At 39.4% G+C, this 15,587-nt stretch overlaps 1 long non-coding RNA gene across 1 annotated transcript in view; it reads left to right on the top strand.

Annotated features, from left to right (window-relative positions):
* Positions 1-359: 359 nt before the first annotated feature.
* Positions 360-15,587, top strand: part of LOC125483031 — a 72,755-nt gene continuing 57,527 nt past the window's right edge. Inside the window, exon 1 of the long non-coding RNA XR_007262025.1 lies at positions 360-501. This is a non-coding gene — a long non-coding RNA (uncharacterized LOC125483031). The remainder of the gene's footprint in view (positions 502-15,587) is intronic.

The following is a 15,587-nucleotide window of genomic DNA, read 5'->3' as shown; positions in this document are numbered from 1 at the left end:
CTTAGTCCACTATCAAAAATACAGAAAGTAAGATGATTCAGTCTTTACACCCTTTAGTATCCAATTTATAGGCCCAGGACATGGAGTGATTGGTGAGCAAGGGTGAGCAATTCTACTTTCTAATCTCCAGTCATAGTAAATAGTCCAAATGTAGGCTTAAGGTAAGACAGAACAGCTCAGCCACTGAGAATACCCAAGATGTGATGTGTAGGGAGCCACAAAAAATTCACATAATCTAGGTGAGCACATATACAGGAAATGGTTATACAGGCTGCAGAAACCTCAGCTCCAAGTTTCAGTTCTGAGGAAGGATCACCGGACCTGAAATGTTAACTCTGATTTTTTCTTCACAGGTGCTGCCAGACCTGCAGAACTTCCAGCAACTTCTGTTTTTGTTCCAGTTTCAGAGATTGAGCAGTGGCAGGAGTCGCTGCAGGGCAACCTCAAAGTAAAGAGCCCTGTGGATAGCACATTTAGAGAGGTGGTCACACCATAGGATAGGTATGAAGGAAGATATAGCATGGGTGACTGTCAGACAGTCAAAAAAACTTGGGTGACTATCTGTATGTAGAGTTTGCACATTCTCCCTGTGTCTGCATGAGTTTCCTCTGGGTGCTCCAGTTTCCTCCCACAGTCCAAAGAAATGCAGGGTTACCGGGATAGGGTGGGTGGGATGGGTCTAGGTGGGATACTCTTCAGAGGGTCGCTGTGGGCCTGATGAGCCAAATGGCCTGCTTCCACACTATAAGGATTCTATGATTCTATAACCTGGCAGATAGTCAAAGATGCCCTGAGACAATTTTTTTCTTGCTAATTGGTTTTTTTGTTTTGGATTCTGGTGAGAGCAACGATTTCTCAGCGAAGTGTAGCAGGAGGCAAGCCTGTGTCACTGCAGGTGGTTCAGCTGTAAAGAAGGGGTAACGAAGAGCAGAAGACCAGTAATGATAGGCGATTTGTTAATTGAGATAACAGATAGGTTTTTAGAGCACAGATGTGACTCCAAGATGGTATGTACCCTCTCTAGTACAGACCATTCTTCTGAGTGCAGGTGATCAGCCAGACGTCATGGTAAATGCTGGTACCAACAACAGAGGTAGGAAGGAGGATTTTGCAGTCAAAGTTTAGGGCGTCTGGAAGAAAATTAACAAGCAGGACATCAAAAGGAGTTAACCCTTGATAATCCCCAACACCACATGCAGGTGAGTACAAAAATAGAAAAATAAGACAGATGAATGTGTGACTGGAAAGATGGTACAGGAGGGAGGGATTCAGATTCCTGGGACTGACTCTAGGGGAGATGGCATTCGTACAAGCCAGACAAGCTGCACCTGGATAGAGCAGGTACTGAGGAGCATTTTGCTAGTGCTGCTGGGGAAGGTGTAAAGTAACGGCTGTGTTTAGTGTGAGGTGCAGTGCCCACACATGTGCAGGAACACAGGTTTGCAGTGCCACATTACTGCAAAGTAACAAAACAAAAGCTGCAAGGAGTCTTTAAAATTATTTTCAGCTTTCAGGGCTAACATAACCAGTTTCCAGAGCTGCTGGCTCCGTTGCTCCCTCTGTCTGGCTAAAATCTCACCGATTGTGCATCTGACAAATTAATGAATGTCCAATGCTAGTGCTCACATCACTACACATGGAACATGCAACATCAACAATGCATCTATAAACACTTCCTGCAGCCTGCCATGATGATCTGAAGGCATGGCCCACTTCTGCAGTGCTTCACAGAAGGCTCCACAGCACTGAGGATGTCACCCAGTAAGGGGATGAAATGTCTGCTATCAAACACCCCCAGCTTGGCGGATACACTAAAATCTACAATGGTAGGATGTGCAAAATACTGGGACAAACATTTAGAATGGAGAATAGTTGGTTAATAGGTGAATTTAGAATATGGGAGAAATTAAAGCATTCTAAAGCGGGGTTACAGTGCTTATACTTGAGTGTATGGAGAATGGTAATTAGGACTGATGAATTACAAGCACAGATTGCCATGTGGAATTATGATGTTATGGTTATAATAGAAATCTGGATCAAGGACGAGCAGAACTGGGTGTTAAATATTCCTATGCAAGATATTGGAAAGTTAGGAAAGGAAGAAAAGGAGAGAGGTGATGGCATTGAAGTGCTGAAGAAAGACAATGTGCCAAAGGGTTCAAGGACAGAATGGACTTTGCTAGAGCTAAAGAACAATAAGCCATAAGCCTGTGGGTAGGACGTAGATGAGCAAATCTACAAGGAAATTACAGAGATACAAATATTCTAGATCAATAGACTGCAATGTAGACTAGGATTCTGGTAGTGTAAAGAGTAAACAGGGCAGACATTCCTCAACTGCATTCAGGAGAATTTCCTAAAGCAGTATGTATGAGAGAGGAGGCACACCTTGACCCAGTTCCTGGGAATTAGGTGAACCAATTAAAGTGTCAATGGGGGAAATCTGAAGTGACAGTGGTCATTGTATCACAAAGTTTCGGATGATGATGGAAAGGAGAATAAGCAACACAGAGTAAGAATAATTAACTGGGGAAAACTTCAAAGGGGTTGAGAACTGAGCTGGGTTGAAAAGACTGGAACCAAAGGTTGAAAAGAAAATCTGTAGCTGAACAATGGGATACCTTCAAAGGGAAGATGGTTTGCACAAAGTCAAGGTATATCCCTGTTGAAGGCAAAGTAAGGCAAACAAATCCAGAGCTCCCTGGGTGAAAATAGGAGATATAAATTAAGATAAAACAAAGTTTTTTTTAACAGGTGTCAGGCAGAAAATACAATTGAGGACCAAGCTGAATACAGAAGCTTCAGAAGGAAGATGAAAAAGCAAATGAGAGAAGCAAAGATGCATTGTGAAAAAGGATTTGCAGCCAACATAAAGCAGAGTCCAAATGTTTTCTATTGGCAGATACACAGTAACAGGGTTGTAAAAGGAAGAGTAGTCAATTTGGAGCCATAAAAGGGATTTACATATGGAAGCAGGTGACACGACAGATGTATTCATTGAATATTTTACATCTGTATTTATTGAGAAAACAAATGCTGCCCAGGCCATGGTCACAGCAGAGGAAATTCTGTCAGTAAAAATGTTCAAAATTGATAAGGAGGAGATTATTGGATAAGTTGTCAGTACGTCAACTTGACAAAGCACCGAGAAGCATCCAAAGATATTTAAGGAAATGGGAGAGGAAATTGCAGAGATACTGGCTATAATCTTTCAGGAATGGTGCCGGAGGAGTGGAGAATTGCAAATAACATTTCTTCTAATCATATTTCTGCTGGACCTCCAAGGTACATGAGCCCACTAGCTGGCATGTACAGAAAGCTGTGCAGCTTGGAGGCCTGAATCTTACCAGATATTGGCTAAGTGTCATTTTGGGTGAGTATCTTCTCCTCAAGCCCTAGTGAATTTCCATGCCAAATATACATCATGCCCCAGAGGCATCCTGCTGGTCCTGTTCTCCCATTATGTGCAGGCTGATGTATGACTACTGCTGGGAGTCTTGGCACTGGCAACATTTTAAAGCCCAACCAAGTAGCCAGACAAGCGCTGACAATCTGCAGCTTCCCTGCACTGTTTGTTTTATTTGCCCTGGACATGTTGATATACAGGGTAACTGGCACTCTGCTTCATTGATGGGAACTTGGAGGTCCTTTTGGAGGGAAGTGATTGTGGTCACTGCCAATGGATTGTGCCAAAAAATGTTGGTGATCAATAGGGAGCCAGAGAAGTAAGTGGCAGACTAGAATCGCCAGGTGATTGCTCTGATTTTTATGTCGGGAATTGCTGGCATCTAGCTTCTATCTGGTCATGTGAGAATGGGAAACTGCACATCTGTGAAGCAAGATGACATAATAGTGAGATGTTAATACATGTTGATGCATGTAAACAGGCCTCTGGCCTTGTTTGGAAAGTGGAATGTTTTACTTTGGGAAAGTTCATCACTGCCAGTCTCACCCAATTCTCCCAACTTTCTCACAACGTCCACATTCTTCAGGGGCTGGAATGATTTCACTTTAAGTCCTTGTTTAAAAAAAAAGGATGTAAGGACAAGTCCAGCAATTAAAGACCAGTTAGTTTAACTTCATTGCTTGGGAAACTTTTAGAAACAATCATTCGAGATAGAATTATTAGCCATATGGACAAAGATGATTTTATTAAGAACAGCCAGCATGGATTCCTTTAGGGAATATCGTGTTTAACCAACTTGCTTGAGTTCTTTGAAGAGGTAATGGAGAAAGTTGATGAACATAATGCTGTTGACGTGGTGCATTGGTGTCCCAAAAAGGTGTTTGAAATATCTGAACAATAGATTTATGAGGAAAGTTAAAGCTCATTGAACAAAAAGGATAGTAGCAACATGTGTAAAAAATTGGCTGAGTTACAGGAAACAGAGAGTAATAATCAATGGATAGTTTTGGGCTGAGGAAGGCTTGTAGTGGAGTTCGACCAGAGATCAGTATTGGGGCCTATTTTTTCCCTGATATACATTTACGATCTCTACCTTGGTACATAAGAGCAATTTTAAAGTTTGCAGCGGAAACAAAACTTTTAAGCATTGCAAATTGTGAGGAGGACAATATAGGAAATAAAAAAGAAACTGACAAATTTGTGGAGTAGGTTGATTACATGGTAGATGAAGTTCAATGTGGAGAATCGTGAGGTGAGACACTTTGTAAGAAAGAACATGGAGAGACACAAAATAAAGGGTACTATTCTAAAGAGTGTGCAGAAGCAGAGAAACATGGGTGTATATGTGTGTTCATTAGTGGTGACAAGACAGGTAGATAGAACTGTTAATAAAACATATCGTATTCTTGGCTTCATGAATAGGGGCATAGAATATAAGAGCAGGGAGAAAATAGAGTTATACAGTCACATACGGAAACCTTCAGTCCAACTTGTCTGTGCTGACCAGATATCCTAAATTATCTGGTCCCATTTGCCAGCATTTGGCCCACATCCCTCTAAACCCTTCCTATTCATATACCCATCCAGATGCCTTTTAAACGTTGTAATTGTACCATGCTCCACCACTTCCTCTGGCAACTCATTCATCATGCGCCATCCTCTGTGTGAAAAAATTGCCCCTTAGGTCCCTTTTAAACCTTTCCCCTCTCACCATAAACCTATGTTCTCTAGTTTTGGACTCCCCATTTTGGGGAAAAGACCTGTCTATTTACCCTATCCATGCCCCTCATGATTTTATAAACCTCTATAAGGTTGCTCCTCAGCATCCGACGCACCAGAGCAGATAGCTACAGTCTATTCAGCCTCTCCCTATAGCTCAATACTTCCATGCTAACTCAGTATAAGACACTGGTTAGACCTCATCTGGAATATCCATACAGTTCTGAGCATCACAGTTCAAGAAGTATGTGAATGCATTGGAGAGAATGCAGGAGAAGTTTATGAGATTGGTTCCAGAGATGAGAAACTTCAGATATCAGGATTGTTTAGAGACGTTAAGACTGTTTTACTTGGAAAAGAGAACACTAAGAGGAGATTTGTTAGAAGTTTCAAAATCATGAGGGGTCTGGATAGAATACATAGGAAAAAAATGTTCCCACTTGTAAAAGTATTGAGAATAAAATGATACAGCTTTAAAGTATTTTGCAAAAGAAGCAAATGCAATGTGACAACAACTTTTTCACACGGTGAATAGCTAGGGTTTTGAATACGCTGCCTATAAGTATGGTAGAGGTAGGTTAAGTTGAAGCAGTCAGGAGGGCATTAGATGATTATTTTGAATAAAAATAATGTGTGTGGTTATGGGGAAAGGGTAGGAGAATGGCACTAACTCATAATACTCATTGGAGATGAGTATTGGAGAGCAGCTGCAGACACAATGGGCCGAATGATCTTCCTCTCCACCATAAAAATTCTGTGATTTATCAATCTTAGATTTAAAATTAACAATTTTCCTAGCATGGAAAAGTATTTCCTAATTTCATTCTAAAATATCCTGACTCGAATTTTAGGCTACATCCCCTAGTCCTGGACTCTACAACTGGTGGAAATAATTGTTCTGTATCCATCCTATCTGTTTTTCTTAATGTCTTGAAAACTTCAATTAAATAAAATTACTCTCTGAATTCCAGGAATACAACTTTAGTTCTGTAATCATTCCTCATATATTAATCACAGAATTGAGGCATCACTCTGGTAAATACACACTGCACCAAGGTCAATATATCATTGCTAAGGAATGATGCACAGATTGAACACAATACTTCAGATGTGATCTTGCTAGGGCTTCCTGTAACAATGACATAGCTTTTGCTCCCTTGTATTCAATCCTCTAGATGAAAAGGCCGGTATTCCAAAAGCGTCTTTGATTATTTTCTGAACCTATCCATGATTTTTCATAATCTGCATGGTCAACTAAAAGTCTTTGGATCTTCATTGTTTCTAGCTTAACACTATTTGGAAAGTACTCTGATATATCTTTTGATGATCTCACACTTGGCCTAATGCTGAAATTCATTGACCACTTTTTTTCCAATTCACTTCATCTATCAACATCTCTTTGTAACTTTATGTCTCTCTTCACATTGCTTATAAAGCTGCCAGTCTTTGTGTCACCAGCAAAGTTAGATATGTGGCTTTCTATCTTGTCACCCATGTCATTAACAAATATGGTAAATTATTGAGTCCCCAATACAGATCCATGTGTGATGCCATTAACTACATCCTGTCAATTTGTCTAACAGCCCATTATTCCTACTCTCTATCCTCTGTTTCCTGCCTCTCAACCAATTTCATAACTAGGTCAATAACGTACCATCAATTCTATGAGTTTCGACTTCAGCTAACTGTCTATTACAAGGCATGTCACCAAATTCCTATTGGAAGTCTGTATAAATAACATTCTCCTATCTGCTATCTTAGTCACCTTGTCAAAACAATCAATCAGACTCATCAGACATGACTACTACTTTACAAATACCTGTTTCTCTAGTCAGCTGAAAACTTTCCAAGTTTCATTTACTGAATCTCATAATTTCATGACAATGTTGTTTGTTATTTGGCTTATAATGCCATGGTTACCCTCTCTCACCTTTCTTGAATAGCAGAATGATATGTGTAATTTTCCAATATAAAGGAATGGGTCCTGAAACAAGAGGAGTGCAGAAGACTACAGTCAGTGTATCCCCAATGCTCTCTCCTACTTCCTTTAAAAACCTGGGATGTAAACAATCTGGTTCTAGGAATTTGTCATCTGTGACTGCTGTTATTTTTTCACTCAATTATTTTGTATACATTGATTTTGATGAGTTCTGCTGCCATTACGTTTATCAAGATGCCAAGCTATTTTCCCTTTCTTCGGCTCCAAGAACTTAACACAAAATAATTGTTCAGCATGCTCGCCATTTTCTTAATTTCATTTATATGGGGACTTTACTTTGTTTTTATTCATTCACAGGATGTGGGAGTCACTCACACTTATTGCCCAGAGGACAGTTAAGAGTCAACCACATTGCTGTGGGTCTGGAGTCATAGATAGGCCTGATCAGTTCTGGATGGCAGTTTCCTTCCCTAAAGTGAACCAAATGGGTTTTTACTGAAAATTTGCAACAGTTTCATGGTCATCATTAGACTGTTAATTCCAGATTCTTTTTAAACTGAAAAGAAATTTCCATTATCCACAAACACACACATGCATAAGCACCAGGAATCTTTTCCATCAGGCAGGATTTGAACCCGAGTCCCCAGAACCTGGGTTTCTAGATTAATCATCTTGTGTCAATTCCACCAGGCCATCATCTCCCTCATATTCTGCGTCATGTTAAATTCTTCTTTCTTTTTCCCATTGATTTTCCCTTGATTTACAAATGAACAGATTTTCCCAGTTTACTGTAAACTGTTTCAGCCTACTGAAGTCAGCCTTACCTAAACATAGAACTTTAGTAATTGCTTCACTTTTCTACCTTTAAAACACAATATTGAATTCAGTTATATTATGATCACTATTACCTGTTCATATTATTTACAAACCATTAGGAGTAAATAACAGACATGAACAAAATTACGGAGATGGAAATAGTTTTTCTTGATGATTGCAAGGCTACCTGGCTAGAATCACAGTTCAAGGGCATAGAGTCAGTCACAAATGGCAAGGCAACTTAGTTTCTGGGGAGGATTTTGTCTTTGCCATATTTAGCAAGAGGAAATTAAAGATGACTGGGTATCAGACAAGTGGTTTGACAGCACAGAAGCTATAGTAGGGCTGAGAGAAAAGAGATCGACTAGGTCTGTTTGGCCTACTTGTTGAAGCTGACTGCATAATACAGCATTTACATTAAAATGAGTACAGGTCATGGATGGATTCTTGGAAGGCACCAGAATAATGGTGCAGAGATAGAAAAAGAAGCCATCATTGGAGATGTTATACTATAATTGTATACGTAAGAGTGGACCAAGCATGAATAGCTTCATTGAGTTGGCCAGTGGAAGAGAAGAGTTGGAGGTAGAGCATGTGATCAACTGCATTGAAGGGTGCAGATGGGTTAAGGTATACGATGAAGAATCATGTACCAAAAAACAGAAAATGTTATTTGTAATTATGGTTAGGGCCTGTTTAATGAGGTGGACGGGAGAAACCTGAGGTCCTGAGAACCTCAGACACCTGAGGCACTTAGATAGGGAATTGGAGAGGAGAGCAAAGATCTGGGAGGTGACAACAGCTCTAAGAATGTACTGACTCTCATTGGAACGCAGTTACAATGTTTTGAGCTGCCCTGCATTACCTCACTTAAGTGCCCTTTGTTTCAGTGTTTATCTGAGTCTGTCGATGCTGGAAAGCTATTTGACAACATGGGGTACAGCTAATATTGAACATGTCCTCACCTGACATCCATGTCACATATAAATAGCATGGATATCATGACTATAAGTTATGTGATTCCTGACTGCTTTGTCCTTCTCTAATCTGGAATGTTGATGCTTTTAGGCTGCCCTGGTTGATGTCCTGGCTGAAAGCTGCTAACTCAGCACAGTTGAGGAATTGAATATATAACTTGCTGATCTTTTGGCTCAGAAACTCAATGAATACACCGGCTGAGCTGTTGAGGGAGCTGTTTCTAAAGTGTCTAAGCCTCTTCTGAAAAAATAATACTGGTGCAGTATGTGGTGTAGAAAAATAACTTGCATTTTTACAGCAGTACTCAAAAACAGATATTCAGAGAGGTTTACAAGATAGTGGATAAACAGTAGATGGTAATAAGGGAGCAGGGAAAAATAAGGTTAAAATACAGCCAGAAGAGATGATATTGAGAAGGATTTTGATAACAAAATGAAAGGTATTGCGACAGAAGGGAAGATTGTAGAGGTTTGGATCATAGATGTTGAAGGTCCAGTCGGTGTTGGAGGACTAGATAAAGATTTCAAAAGGTATAAGCCGGTGACAATCAGTGGAGGATATAATAGATAGACGTTTCCATCATAGGGGAGGATAAGGTCCTAGAAGGATTGGAGCCAAGGATGAGCACATTAACATCTTTGCTAGAGGGCAGTGCAATGTCAAGGGCAGAGTTCTAGCCTTTTGTTGCATGGGAACATGCATTGCAGCATTGTATATTGCGTTTGGAGGCGGGGGGATAGCAAGGAGCAAAAATGCATTGAGGCGATCAAAAATTGTTTCAGTGTCAGAAAGGGAAGAGATGGCTGCAATTAGATGACATTCCAAAGGGAAAATAATCAGTTCTAGGGAGGACATTGAGCTTAGGGTTAAGCAGTTCACGAAATGTTCAACACTTTAGATCATAGCCTGAGGTAGCACCTAGGAAGTTTGTTAGAGTCAAGACTACTGAGAATAGAATCATAGAATCCCAAGTGTACAGAAACAGGCCAATCAGCTCACTGAGTCCTACTCTCTGAAGACCATCCCACCACGACCCATGCCTGTAACCCCATATAGGGTTTTTAACCAAGGCTAACTCACCTTACCTGCACATTCTTGGAAACTATGGGGCAAATTTTAGCATGGCAAATCCATCTAACCTGCACATCTTTGGACATCAATAGGTTCAGATTTGACGACATAGCTGGAGGAATTTACAATTCTTTGACAGATAGTTGGAGAGTGTGATAGCAGATTTATATTATAATTTATATTATATATATGGCAGAAGAACAGATAAGAATTTAAGTTTCTTTGTTGTTTAAGTCATACAGTGGAGTATACTCTTCTTAAAGAAATACAAAGAGAGGGCATACTAATGATGAGAGGGGTGTAGGATGGACACCAGCGGTGACTATTTCGGCAAAGGAGGTACAGCTTTTGAGACAATGTACAGGACCAAGAGATAAGTGGTCTGTGAAAAATAAATGTTTGAAGAAGTTGTATTTGATGATGGCACATGCATTGGAGCAGGGGAGCTGTGATCATAATAATACTGGATGTGACTTCTACCTTCTTCTAATGTGGTATCCCCATTAATGCCTACAGAGGAGGGTCTTAAATCATAATAGCGATAGCAGTATATTTGTGATCCAGCAATGCATGTCATGTTTGGAGAGCAAAGTAAGGGATGGTAGTGAGGGGAGCTGAATTGTTGGTTAGAGTGGATGGACACCAGAATAGATTTTATGATGAAGAGTTGCTAACAGTAGTTTTGAAGGATGTAGGAGTAATGCTGAAGCCTAAAAACACATTAATGGTACCAGTATGCATGAAGCAAAAGATTAATTTGGAGCAGTAGAGGGTGGGTACCAAAGAATTTGTGATGGAATGGTTTTAATGATGAATTGCAGGAGAGGGGAAACCAATGGATTATACTAAGATGCGAACTTAGGGAAAAGATCGGGGTCTGAACTAGAGGAATCAGAGGCACCAAAATAGATAATCTCACTTTTAAAAACAACAGACTCCTAGTATTTGATATCAAGGGTGAGGATGGAAGATATAAGGTGGTGGTTAGAAGAAATGATTAGTTGTGGGGACCAGAAGTTTGGAATTGTTCCAATCTTCCAAGATGATCTTAGAGTACAATAAGGAATTGACTTCAGGAAAGTAAATGGTAGCACTTTAAATGTGAGATAAGTTGTATTTCACACTGGAACAGATTTTCACCAGACCTGATCAAATGATTGCATGTGAACGTGATGTCACAAAGATAGTGATAGTACCAAGGTGCAGGAGGGCTGAAACAATCTGTGATCTTTTAACTCCTGGATTTCAAGAGATTAAGAAATGCTGTATGAGGAAATATAATGGCAATAACTATTTAAAAGAAATTATGTGGGATGAAAATAAGAGTATTTTGTTTATATTTCATAGACAGTTTATTAAAATAAATTCAGCACAAATTAAGAGTAAAACCAATTTAAGTATCAGAGCTACTAGCGAGGATTATTATAGAATTACAGAATGATAGGAATTTTCAGCACAGAAGATGGCTATTTGACCCATCTTGTCAAGGATGCTGACAATACCCATCTAACCTAAATGTCACTTTCCAGCATATGGTCCATATTCTTCTGTTATGGCACTGTGAACACATATCCACTACCTTCTAAATGAAATGAGGATTTTTGCTTCTACTGCCCTTTCTGGCAATGAGTTCCAGATAACCAACACCCTTTGGATGAAACAAAAATTGTCTCAAAGATGTGTGTAATAAATTGTTCAGAGAAGGAACAGAATGGGGAGAAATATAATGGTGCTAAGAAAATGATGTATAAAAAGAGTTAATATAATGAGAAAAAGCAGATTTTATAAAGGACAGTGCTATATTTTAGGATTGTTTTGGCCTCCAAAAGAAAATTCATGTTAATTTTTTTAAGTAAAAAAAAATTTTCTGAAAAAAAAAGTTACTTTGACAATGTATTAAATGAACTTTGGACGGGTGAAGCAAACCTTCTGCCCTTTCATAATCTAGCCATAGATATAAAAACTAACATTCCATTTGAGTGATTTGTGCACAAGGACCCTTCAATCACTTTATACTTTCACTATTTATAGCCTTTTATCATTTTGACATTCTTTGAATCTATCTGTTTTTGGTCCAAAATGCATGACCTTACGCTGTTAAAATCCCAGTTTTGTCCACTCACATAACGTTATACTTCGATCTACGCTATTTACTATGCCACAATGTTTGTGTTATTGATAACCTTGGATACATGCTACTCTAATTAATTAACCAACATAGTGAAAACGTAAAGGTCCTAAGCACAAATTCATGAGGGACCTCCTTCCTTCCAAATTGACTCATTATTCCAACTCTGTCTTCTAGCACCTAACCTCCTAATCAGGTCAATAAGACCATAAGTCTATAAAAAATAGGAGCAGAATTAAGCTATTCAGACCATCGAGTCTGCTCCGCCATTTGAACATAGCTGATATGTTTCTCAACCCTGTTCTCCTGCCTTCTCCATGTGACATGTGATTCCTTTACCAATCAAGAATCTATCTACCTCTGTATTAAATACACTAAATCGCTTGGCCTCCACAACCTTCTGCAGCGTTGAATTCCACAGAGTCACCCCAAGCTCCGGCTGAAGAAATTCCTCCTCATCTTAGTTCTAAAGGGTCATCTCTTCACCCTGAGGTTGTGGCCCCAGGTCCTAGTCTCTCCTACTGGTGGAAACATCTTCTCCACATCCATTCTATTCCAGCTTCTCAGTATCCTGCAAGTTTCAATCAGATCCCCACTCATCCTTCTAAACAACGTTGAGTACAAACCCAGAGTCCTCAACCGCTCCTTATATGACAAGCCCTTCATCCCTGGGATCATTCTTGTAAACGTCCCCATGACCCCATCCAAGGCCAATATATCCTTCCTTAGATACGGGGCACAAAACTGCTCACAATATTAAAAATACAATCTGACCAGAGCCTTATACAGCCTCAGCAGTACATTTCCGCTCAATCATTTACATAAGGATATAATTACATGAGCTTTACTTTTAGTTAACAGTCTCTTAATTAAATGGTGTTATGGAAGTCCACATTGGGGGAGTTGCCATAGTCCCAGAGAACCATAGGGCTGTTCTCTCATTAGAGAGAAAGATGACTGATGGTGAGTTTAACTTGAGGTCATCATGCATTAGGTGAGGGGTGAGATTGAGCAGGCAGGACCATTATGGTGATGTCAGCTAGTACAAGAATTGAACCTGTGCTGTTAGTGTCAATCTGCGTTGCAAACTATCCACCCAGCCAACTGAGCTAACCGATGCCTAAGGATGTCCATATAAAAACCGAAAGAACTGCAGATGCTGTAAATCAGGAACAAAAACAAAGTTGCTGGAAAAGCTCAGCAGGTCTGGCAGCATCTGTGAAGGAGAAAACAGAGTTAACGTTTCGGGTCCGGTGACCCTTCCTCAGAACCTTCCTCAGATGTCCATATAAACTTCATCGAAAAACATTGTCATGTCTACTACCTGAGTCATTTTCTCAAAAAGTTTCAACAAGGTTTGTTAAATATATTCATTAATTTAGAAATTAATTTTGGCTTCTCTAATAAACTAAATTTCTCTAAATTTCACTTTATCATTCTTATCCTTAAATCAAGGACGTTGGGCCAGTTTTGGAGAACTGGGGCTTGTACACTCAAGCCAGACAGATGACAACTAAACGAGGACCAAGATAAATATCCTTGCAGGGAGATTTGCTCATTCTGTGGGGAGGATCCAAACCAGATTAACAGGGGGATGGAAACCTCAGAGAAAATTTAGAGCATGGAACAGCAGGTAGAAACATATTGAATGACTCTGAAAGACAGAGGAAGCAGAAGTAAAAAAATGCACAGGACAGAAAATCGGCTGTATTAATAAAGCTGGTGATAAAGATAGACACATGGCACTGTGCTATCATTGCTATAATAGAAATTTAGCTTAAAGAGGGGCAAGGATAACAGCTCAATACCTCTAGATATAGTGTTTTCAGGCAGGATAAAGTGGATAAAAAAAAGGTGGGGTTGTTGCATTATTGATTAAAGAATGTCATAGCTGTGAGGAGGGATGGTATTCTGAAGGAAACATCAAACAAGATTATACGGGTTCAGTCCAGAAACAAAAAAGAGACAGCCACATTGCTAGGAGTGTACTATAGACCTCCAAAAAGTGGGAGAGAATTAGTGAAGCAAATATGTAGGTAAATTTCTAAGCGCAAAAACAAGAGGGCAACCACTCAAATCAATTAGGAAACAAACAGAGTGAAAGGCACAGGGGTCAAAAAATTCTTGAACTGCATTCAAGAGAACTTTTTTTTTAGCCAGTATGTAATGAGCCCATAGAGGGAATAGAATTCCAGTCTTGGTCCTAGGAAATGAAGTTGGACAGGTGGATGAAGTCGCAATAGACAACTATTTTAGAGATAGTGATCATAATACAGTTAAGTTGAGCATCATTATAGAAAGGAACAAAGATACAACAGGAGTAAAAGTTCTAAATTGGGGGAAGGCAAAGCTGATAGATGATCTGGCAAAAGTGGGATTGGTTACAGCTACTTGGATTAAAGTCAGTAGCAAATCAACATGAGGCATTCAAAAGCAAAATTCTACAGTGCAGACATGTCCCCACAAACAAAAGGCATGGTACTGCCAAATATAGAGCCCCCTGCTGTTGAAAAGCATGCAGGGCAGGATAAAGCAGAAAAAGAGTGTTTATATATTAGGAAGTATTTTAAGTAATATTTTAGGAAGCTTAGAGGAATTTAGAAAGCATGGGGTGAAGTGAAAAAGGAAATTATGAAAGCAAAGAGAGGATACCAAAAAAAATTAAGGAAAATCCTAAGGTGTTTATCAGTACGTTAAGAACAAGAAAATGACTAAGAAAATAAAAGGGTTGAGTCGATCAGAGATTTGTACGGTAACTTGCGCATAGACGTAGCAGATGTAGAAAGGCAGGGTTTTAAATGAGCATTTATCTCTGTTTTAATAAAGGAAAGGAACATGAAATATTAGTTTTAAAAAGTATAATGAGAAGGGAAATATTGACCTCCTTGAAGGTGAATATATCACCAGGGATGGTAGAATTGTATCCTAAGTGTTAAAGGAAACCATGGAGGAAATAATGGATATTCTGAAGGCCGGTTTCCAATTCTCATTATATACAAGCAAGGAATCAGAGGGCAGGAGATCTATTAACACTATAACATTATTCAAAAAGGGAACGGGCGATAGACCAAATAAGTATAGACCAGTTGGTTTGATTTCAGTGGTTGGCAAATTACTAGAATCAATATTGAGAGATGGGATTAACTGTTACTTGAAAAGGGAAGGGTTAATCAGGGATAGTGAATATAGTTTTGTTAAGGCAAGATCATGTATTATTTTAGTTTTTTGAGGAAGTAGCAAAGAGTATTTATGAGGGTTGTCTGCACGGATTTTAGTAAAACATTTGAGAAGGTCTTACACGGAAGACTGTTCAGAAAAATTAAACCCATGGGATACAGCAGGGGAGGCGATGGCCTAGTAATATTGTCGCTAGACAGTTAATCCAGAAAGTCAACTAATGTTCTGGGGACATGAATTCAAATTTCGCCAGGATGGACTGTGGAATTTGAATTCAGTAAAAAAAAATCTGGAATTAAAGAGCCGGAGGAACACAGCAGGCCAGGCAGCATTAGAGGAGCAGGAAAGTTGAT

Source organism: Rhincodon typus, chromosome 4 (assembly GCF_021869965.1).
Source record: "Rhincodon typus isolate 14 chromosome 4, sRhiTyp1.1, whole genome shotgun sequence".
Taxonomy (NCBI): Eukaryota; Metazoa; Chordata; class Chondrichthyes; order Orectolobiformes; family Rhincodontidae; genus Rhincodon; species Rhincodon typus.
The sequence above is the reverse complement of the archived record's forward strand: the minus strand, read 5'-3'. Positions and strand labels throughout refer to the sequence as shown.